Source organism: Lipotes vexillifer, unplaced genomic scaffold (assembly GCF_000442215.2).
Source record: "Lipotes vexillifer unplaced genomic scaffold, Lipotes_vexillifer_v1.1 scaffold75, whole genome shotgun sequence".
Classification (NCBI taxonomy): domain Eukaryota; kingdom Metazoa; phylum Chordata; class Mammalia; order Artiodactyla; family Lipotidae; genus Lipotes; species Lipotes vexillifer.
The window spans coordinates 2,823,826-2,832,435 of NW_006771517.1; positions in this window are offsets into that span (position 1 = coordinate 2,823,826).

The following is an 8,610-nucleotide window of genomic DNA, read 5'->3' on the forward strand; positions in this document are numbered from 1 at the left end:
AGCAAAAGTAACTGTAACAAGGAGCCTTTTGGAATCATGTTGACAGTGTGTGGGCACTGCCCTGGAGTTCCACAATAATAGTCTCGTTGTATCCTCACAGCGCCACTAGGAAGTAGGTGTGACTGTTGAAGCACTTGTCCAAGATAGGGCCGCTGAAAATGAAAGTCAGATTATCTGAGCTCAGAGTCCCAGGCCACTAAACACCTGCTTACAGATGAGGACATCAAAGCTGCAAGGGGTGGTGGTGATGACTTAGGTCCAAACATGCTGATTGCCATCCCCACTCGTCTGTTTAAAACTCTCCATCCCCTTGAGCCCAGGTTCAGCACCCAGTGTCCTCTGGAGCCAGAGGAAGGTAGGCTCCTGGTTTAAATCTCAAGTGTTTATCAGCATCTATGGCAATATTACGGCTTTGGCACAGATTGACCTGGGTTCAGATCCCATCTGGCCACTCACTAGCTGTGTGGTCTCAGTCAAGTTCCTTAACCTCTCTGAGCATCAGCCTTCTATAAAATGGTTGTGAGGAGATTGTGAGGACACTCAGCGATAATGGCTGATAGAGGGCAGGGTTGGGGGTAAATCAGTGCTTACATAGTGGTAACCAAGGAAGGTGACTGGGGTACTTCCCTGGCCTTCCAGTGGTTAAGACTCTGCGGTTCCAATGCAAGGGGTGTGGGTTCGATCCCTGGTCAGGGAACTAAGATCCTACATGCTGCACTGTGAGGCCAAAAAAAAAAAAGTAAGGTGACTGGTTTCATTACAGACACCCAGAGTGCAGAAGAAGAGGCCGTGTTGACTGAGAGCACCAGGAAAGTTTCCCTGGAGGGGTGGTATTCACACTGGAAAATGGCTTGGTCCTGGAGAGTGAGAGGGAAGAAGCAGGTGATGGTTTAGGGTGTAGGATCTGGAATCACTTGAATGGCATGGATTTAAATCCTGGCTGCATCATCAACTAGCTGTGTGACGTGTGTGTGTGTGTGTGTGTGTGTGTGTGTGTGTGTGTGTGTGTGTGGGGGGGTACTCAATTTCTTTGTGCCTCGGTTTCTTCTCTCAATTGCCAGGGAGAGTAAATGAGAATAACACATAAAGTGTTTAGAAAGGTACCTGGCATATAAAACGTGCTGAATAAAAGGTAGATAGGAGGGATATTCCAGCTAAACAGCTTGAGCAAAAGCAGGGAGGTGGCACAGCCCCAGACCTGGCTGAAGACAGGCAAGTCTGGTTTGGTGGTTCTTCTCACCCTGGTTGTCACATGCATGGGGAATGCATACTCGCCTTCTCAGCTGGAGAAAAACCAGAGAAGTTATCCCTGGGGGCGGGCTGGGCGGCTGTTGCACTGGCCAGTTGCGGACACTTCCTGAAGCCTCTGCAAAATGGGGTAATGCTGCCCATCACTCAAAGTTGTTGAGTGTGATTTGGGACGAAGCACATAATAAGTGCTCTGTGAATTGTGCAATACCCCATTTTGCTGTTGAAGATCATTCATGTTGGGTTTTCAATCTCTTGCAAACCTTGGAATGCTGAGGCCATTATGAATTTGACTTGAACCTTTCTCTTTCTGCAGTTCCACAATATAACCCCTCTGAGCACCTAAACCATACTTTGTTTCAGGATGTAGAGCTAACACCCACACCTCAGTCCCAGAATTATTGAGAATTAGAGAATTTCAAGAGGGAAATTGTCCCTCTTAGAAGCACTTCCTAATTTTAGAAAGCAAGAAGAGGCAGGGGGAACAGCTTCTAGGATGGAAAAATGGAGATTTGTCCTGAATCTCTCATCATGGTATGCCCAGTGAGACCCCCACTCCTGGCAACAAATTCTGTATGTTGAGAGACCTATGATTCAACTCAAAATGGCTTAAGCATTAAGAAGACTTGTATTTTCACATAATTAAGATGTCTGGAGGTAGACATATCCGAGATTGGTGAAGAGGCAGTTGAACAACGTCAGGTTCTTTCCAGCTTTTTGTACCATCCTCCTCCATATTCTGGTTTTTATCCTCAGCCTTGCCCCTCATGGTCCCAAGATGGTAGCTGTAGCTCCAAGCATAACATACAACAGCTTTCAAAGGTGGAAGTTAGGACATCGACATCCCTTTGTGCCTCTTTTTAAGAGTGAAGAAAGCTTTAGTAACCATCCCCTACCTCCCCACCTCCCTGCCCAGGAGCCTTTGCCTCATGTCTCATTGGCAAGATTATATCACATTTCCATGCCTAAACCAATCCCTGGCAAGGGGAGTGGAATTACCCTGATTGGCTTAGCTTAATTGGCATTCACCTCTGTGCTCAAGAGGATTTACCCTCCCCTGAAGCTCATGGCCTCTGATCCCTGAACAGAACTGGCAAGGCCTGGTGCTACAACCTAGTTTTCCTGTATGGTCCTTGGGCAGACCCCATGGAGGGGGAGAACTGAGGGGAAAGAGGACCTGCCCAATCAGCGGTTCTATTATATCGGCCCATTTGTCCCTAAACCAATGAGATGGAGACTTAAGCCTTGTGTTGGGATTAAGATGAGGTACCTTCCACTGAGGCTAATGTAAGCCTGGGACTGGAAGCTGGAGAAATTCTGGGATCTACACAATATCCTTTTGTTTTAGTTTGAATTCTCCTAAACATAGGCCCTGAGACTAGGACTTGTGTGCAGGTAGTTATATTTGGGAGCTGCTCTAGTTATTATCACTGTAACATAAACTGATCCAAAATGTAGTGACATAAAACAACCATTTTATTATCCTCACAGATTCTGTGGGTCAGTTATTCAGACAGGGCACAGTGGGGACTGGTTGTCTCTTCTCTGAAACATCTGGGCCATCAGCTGGGGGTGACTTGATGGCTGGGGCTAGAATCATCTGGAGGTGACTTCACTTACACATGCATTGGACCATCCTGCCTATCAGCCAGAACACCTCCACGGGGCCTCTCCACGTGCCCTGGGCTTGCTCATAGCATGGCAGCTGGCTTCCAAGGATGAGTGTAACAAGAGAACCTGGCAGAAGCTCCATGGCCTTTTCCAGTCTAGTCCTGGAAGTCATATTGGCATCATTTCTGTGGCATTCTGTTTGTGGGAGCTGTCACAACACCACCACTCGCCCCCACCAGGCTCAGGGGAAGGTACAGAGATTCCATCTCTTGATGGGAGGAGTAGCATGGTTCTAAAAGAGCTTGTTTCCACAAGGGAGATATTGTTGTGACCACCTTTGGAAGACAGTCTGCTGTAGGACGTGATCCCAGGAAGGACTGGGGAAGGGAGAAATGCCAATACCGGGGATTCTGATGAGCAGGTTAACATGGTGGCTAAGTGGGGCTTACTCTTGCTGGAGACTCTGAGAGGAAGCATCATGCATCAGAATCATGACCGACAGGTGGGCTGTGTATCTTTATCCACTGACTCCTGTCCCTCACTCGTTGAGGGTGGCCTCAGGATGTTAAGCCTTTGCCATTTATGGGCTGCTCTATACTCGGACTGAGCAAGCACCTGAGGACCCGGAGGAAGCTTCCTGCTTCAGAGGTGGCCCAAGGGAATAAGGGGCAGGACATCGAAAAATGCCTTTTCTGTCCAAACCAGCCAGAGTCCATGTTTGTGGTTTGCAACCAAAGGCCCTAGTTACCTGCTCTCCCCGTTCTGCTCCTGGGCTCCCTACTCTTCCCCTTCCCTTTCATTTTTGACAAAGAATCTTATACATCAGGTAATCAGCTATGCAGAGGACTTTCCTGAGTGTTTGGAAAGAGGAAAGGATTTCTGTGCCACAAAAGGAACATTACTCTACCCCTAAAATGCTCTTGTCCATTTCTACGGCTTGGCTTACAGAATTCTGCCATGTTGCTTGGTCCCATTCTCACTTTCTGTTTTCTTCTCCAACTCCTCTTTTTCCCTTCTACCAATCACTAAGTTCCTGTTCTTATTTTATGCAGAAAGTTTGCCTTTTTCTTCTACAGCTTTGGTACCTGCTGAGCATCTCCTTGGGGCCTTGAGGTGGCTCCACACTTTAACTGCTTCTCCTCATAGTCACAAGATGACTGCCAGTGCCAACTGGGGCAGCCTCCTTCTTTGTTCCTGTCAGTCAGCTCAGGCTGCTATAACAAAATACCTTAGACTGGCTGGCTTAAACAACAAACATTTATTTATCACAATTCTACAGGCCGGAAGTCTGAGATCAAGGTGCTGGCAGATTTGGTATCTGGAGAGAGCCCACTTCATGGTTCATAGATGGCCATCTTCCTGCTGTGTTCTCACACAGTGGAAGGGGTGAGAGAGCTCTCTGGGGTCTCTTCTTATAAGGGCACTGATCCTATTCATGAGAGCTCCATCCTTATGACCTAATCACCTCCCCAAAGTCCTACCTCCAAATGCCATCATGTTGGATATTAGTCTTCAACCTATGAATTTTAGGGGGACATAAACATTCAGTCTATAGCAGTTCACATCCAGGAGAAGAGAGAGAGAACCTCTCCCATAGCGAGATGGAATTAAAGCTTTTCTCTTTGGTCTGACTGAGCTAGCTCGAATAACATGACTACCCGGGATTAATAATATTCTCCAGGAACATACCACGTTCCGAGCTGCTTAAGTATGGGTGCTGGAACCTGTCTCCCACTGGGATGACTGTGATTGGCTTGGAGGAGACCAATCAGCCACACCCCTGGGGTCAGCCTCCTTTGAGGCCCCGGATGGGTTAAGTGATGGGTGGATGTCTGAACAAATGTGAGCTTTGTCAATGAGGAAAGGGCAGAGCAAAGACCTGGGTGTCAGTGGCACAGCCCCTTGGCCCACTTTTGATTTCAACTGAAGTTGTGGTGGGAAGGTCCATGCAAACCCAGACTCACCTAGCACCACTGGCTTCCAAGCTCAAGCTTGCAGTGTCTTCCATATTTTCCATCCCTGTGGGAGTCTCCCAGAGGTGTTGGTTGATGGGGACAGGAGCTGGTGAATAAAAGCCAGTCTTCCATTGTCATAGGTGGAAAATTGTGAGAAGCATGCCAGACCATTTGGACCTTTCTGGACACTTCTCAGAGAATAGCAGTACCCAGCCCCATTGCTGCAGCAACAACCCCCCGGCACACTCCTGCCGGGAGGTTGCCCCCTCACTCCTGCTTCCTGGAATCACCTCCGAAATAAACCACTTGCACTCAAGCCTTTGCTACCGGGGAGCCAAAACTAAGGCAAAGGGGGAATTTCATGGGTCATCGCCAATAGTTCTGCACCTTGCCTGGGTTAAAATTACAGGCTTCCCTGGTGGCGCAGTGGTTGAGAGTCTGCCTGCCGATGCAGGGGACACGGGTTCGTGCCCTGGTCTGGGAAGATCCCACATGCCGTGGAGCGGCTGGGCCCGTGAGCCATGGCCGCTGAGCCTGTGCGTCCGGAGCCTGTGCTCCGCAACGGGAGAGGCCACAACAGTGAGAGGCCTGCGTACCGCAAAAAATAAAATAAAATTTAAAAAAATTACACAGATCTTATTAGACATGTGACCTTGGGCCAGGCACCTGTCTGTGCCTTGGTTTCTTAACCTTCAAAATGGCCATCATAATGGCACCTAATTTGTAGAGTTGTTGAGAGAATGAAAAGAAGTGATGTAGGTGAAGTCCTCAGAACAGTGCCCAACATACTGTAAGTGCTCAATAAATATGAGCTGTTTGATTACATTTTAAATTAAGAATAGATCTCGAAGGTCTCTCTGTGTTTGCAGTTCTAGACTAGAGTCTCAACGTATTTGCCCAGACCCTTGCTTGCAGGTGAAGAAAGCCAACGGGAATTAGCTTAATGAAAATGGAACACTTGGTTATGCCCTTGACTGTGGGGTGAAGCTGGGCCTCAGGGAAAAGTGGGTTCAGAGACTTTTTTCTGTCGCTTGGCGAAGGGACTACCTCCACATAACAGGAACGTGGCTGTCAACAGGGATTATATTTGGCTTTTAGTAAGAGAAGCCTGACAAGAGAGGCTTAAAACACCCTAATGTGTTTCCTCTCATGAAAGAGAAGCTGGAAGTAGGGAGTCCAGGGCTGGGGTGACTGCTCCGCAGTCACTAGGGGCACAGGCCCTTTCTGTCAACTCCATCATTTTAGAGTAAGGTGTTTATTCTCAGCATCACCTCCTGGTTCAAGACTGCTGCTGAAGTGCCAGCCTGGAAGAAGGTGGAGAAATGGAAAGGCAAAGATATAACCCCCTCCTTTTTAGGGCGCTGTCTCAGAAGTTCCACATAACACTTTCCCTTGCATGTCATTGACCAGAATTTGGTCACATGGCCACCACTGGCTGCAAGGGCAGCTGGGATATGTAGTCTTCATTCAATGTGGCAATGTGCTCAGCTAACAATGGAGTTCTCTTACTAAGGAGGGAGAGAATGTATGCTGATAAGTAGCTAGCAATCTGAGCCACAGCTCTCAAATTACAGGTCTTATGACTCAGAGAGGGAGAGAGGAAATTTCCAAGTTCCAGTCAGATGCTCACATCTGAACCAATCATCTATGGCTATGAGGGACAAAGACTTTTTTTTTTAGGCATAAGCCACCGTTATTATGACTTAAATGTGTATAGTTCATTAAAAAAATAATTACTGGTTATCTGCTATTGGCTAGGTACTGCACTAGACCCAGGAAATTTAATGATAAGCAAAAAGGCACTGTAAGTCCCTTTCTCATGAAGCTTTAATCTAATGGGGGAGGCAGAGAATAACCAAATAATCACACTGATTAAAGGGAAAGTGTGCATTGATGGTAAGTGCTGTGAACCAAGATCATGTGGTCCTTGGGGAAGTGATCATCCAGCTGAGAGATGAAGGATGAAAAGGCAATAACTAGTCAACAGTGGTGGTAATGGCAGTGCAAATGGAGTATGTTACTGGTGGTGAGAACAGCTTATGCAAAGCCCCTGTGGTAGGAGGGAGCAAAATTGCTAAACAGAGGTGGCTGGAACTCAAAGAGCAAAGGGGCTCATGGCTGAAGGTTCAGCTGGAGTGATGGAAAGAGTCAGATCAGGCAGGTCTTTGAAAGCTGGTTCCTCTCCCCGCTCCCCCCCCACACAGTGGGAAGTCATTGAAGCATTCAGACAGGGAAGGGGAATGGGAGTGACATGATCAGATCTGCATTTTTTAAAAGATCCCTGTGGTCACTGTGGAGAGAGGGAGGGAGGTGGTGGAGGTAGAATGGATCCAGAGAGACCAGTAAGAAGGCTGGTCCAGTTGTCCAGGTAAGAGATGATGGTAGCTATGGACTAGCGTGGAGACTGAGAAGACGAAGAGGAAAAATAAACAGAACCTGATGGATTGGATGGAAGGGTAGGGGAGACAGACGCAGGAGAGAACCAAATCATGGCTTCAGACTCAGGCTGGCCTATGGTACTTTTGGGATATCCATGTGGCAGTGGTTTGCAGGCAGATTTGCGGCTCAGAGAGGAGGTCAGAAATGAAAATGTAAATGTAAATTACATTACATTTATCACAAATGTAAATTTGCAAGTCATCTGCATGTGGGTGAAAACTGAAGCCATGGGTGTGATGAGATTGCCTCATGAGAATACACAGTGAGGAGGAGTCTGGGAGAGAACCCTGAGGAGCACAAACCACGACAGAAGAAGGAACAGGAAGTGGGTTCCTTCCTTGGGCATAGGAAGGTAAGGCTGCAAAGATGCTGGACGGAGCAGCCAGACAGGGCAGCGGAGAGCCGGAGTTGCATCCTGGAGGGCTTCCTTTGAGAGAGCCGTGAAAAGCAGACTGGATGATATGCTAAATGAGGTGCTCTGGGCTGCAGGTAACAGGGACACAGGCTTTTGCATCTCTGCTCTGCTGTCTAGGCTGTGTGGGCTTCGTGCTAGGGCTGTTTCCCTTTAAGGTCACAAGATGACATATTAGATGTCTATAAAATGTTGATCTAGAGTGGGTTCTGTTCCCTGGACCTGAAACAAATGTAATTGATGCAACAGCCAATCAGGGGCAGTGTGTAGCTACGGAGAACTGGGGGTGGATGGCTAGGGAAGGCATCAGGTGCCTGGGCCCCTCAAACCTGCTTTGGAAACTTTGTAGGGGATTTCCACAGTGCTGTCATTGCTGGAGACACCTGGCACATAGCTCAGGATGCAGCCAGCCTGTCCAGAGGTGTGTGAAAGGAAAGATGGACAGGTTCTAAAAGTGCAAGGAATTCCCTGGCAGTCCAGTGGTTAGGACTCCGTGCTCTCACTGTCGAGGGCCTGGGTTCGATCCCTGGTCTGGAACTAAGATCCCACAAGCCGTGCCACGTGGCCAAAAAAAAAAAAAAAAAAAAAAAAGCTGAGTGCACTGCCTACAAAAGGAAGAAAACCGAAAGGTGGCCCAAGGGGAGAAGATGGGAGTTCCAGCCTACACCCCCAAGCCCCCAGCCTGGCATCGGGCCCTCAAAGCACACAGCCCCCTTCCCCCCACCCCGTGGGTCTGTGCGGGGGGGTTGGAGTTAAGTGGCATGGTGCTAGTAGTCCCCAGGGAAGTTTTTAGTAAGGCAAAGGCAGGATTTGTATTTTGAAAGATCACCAAGCCCGCTGGCAAGGAGGATGGACTGATTGTCCACTGTCTTCCTGAATAGTTTTGGTGACAGGTAGCTCACAGGCTCTAGGGGCAGCACATTGTTTTGGGACAATGTTGCCTGC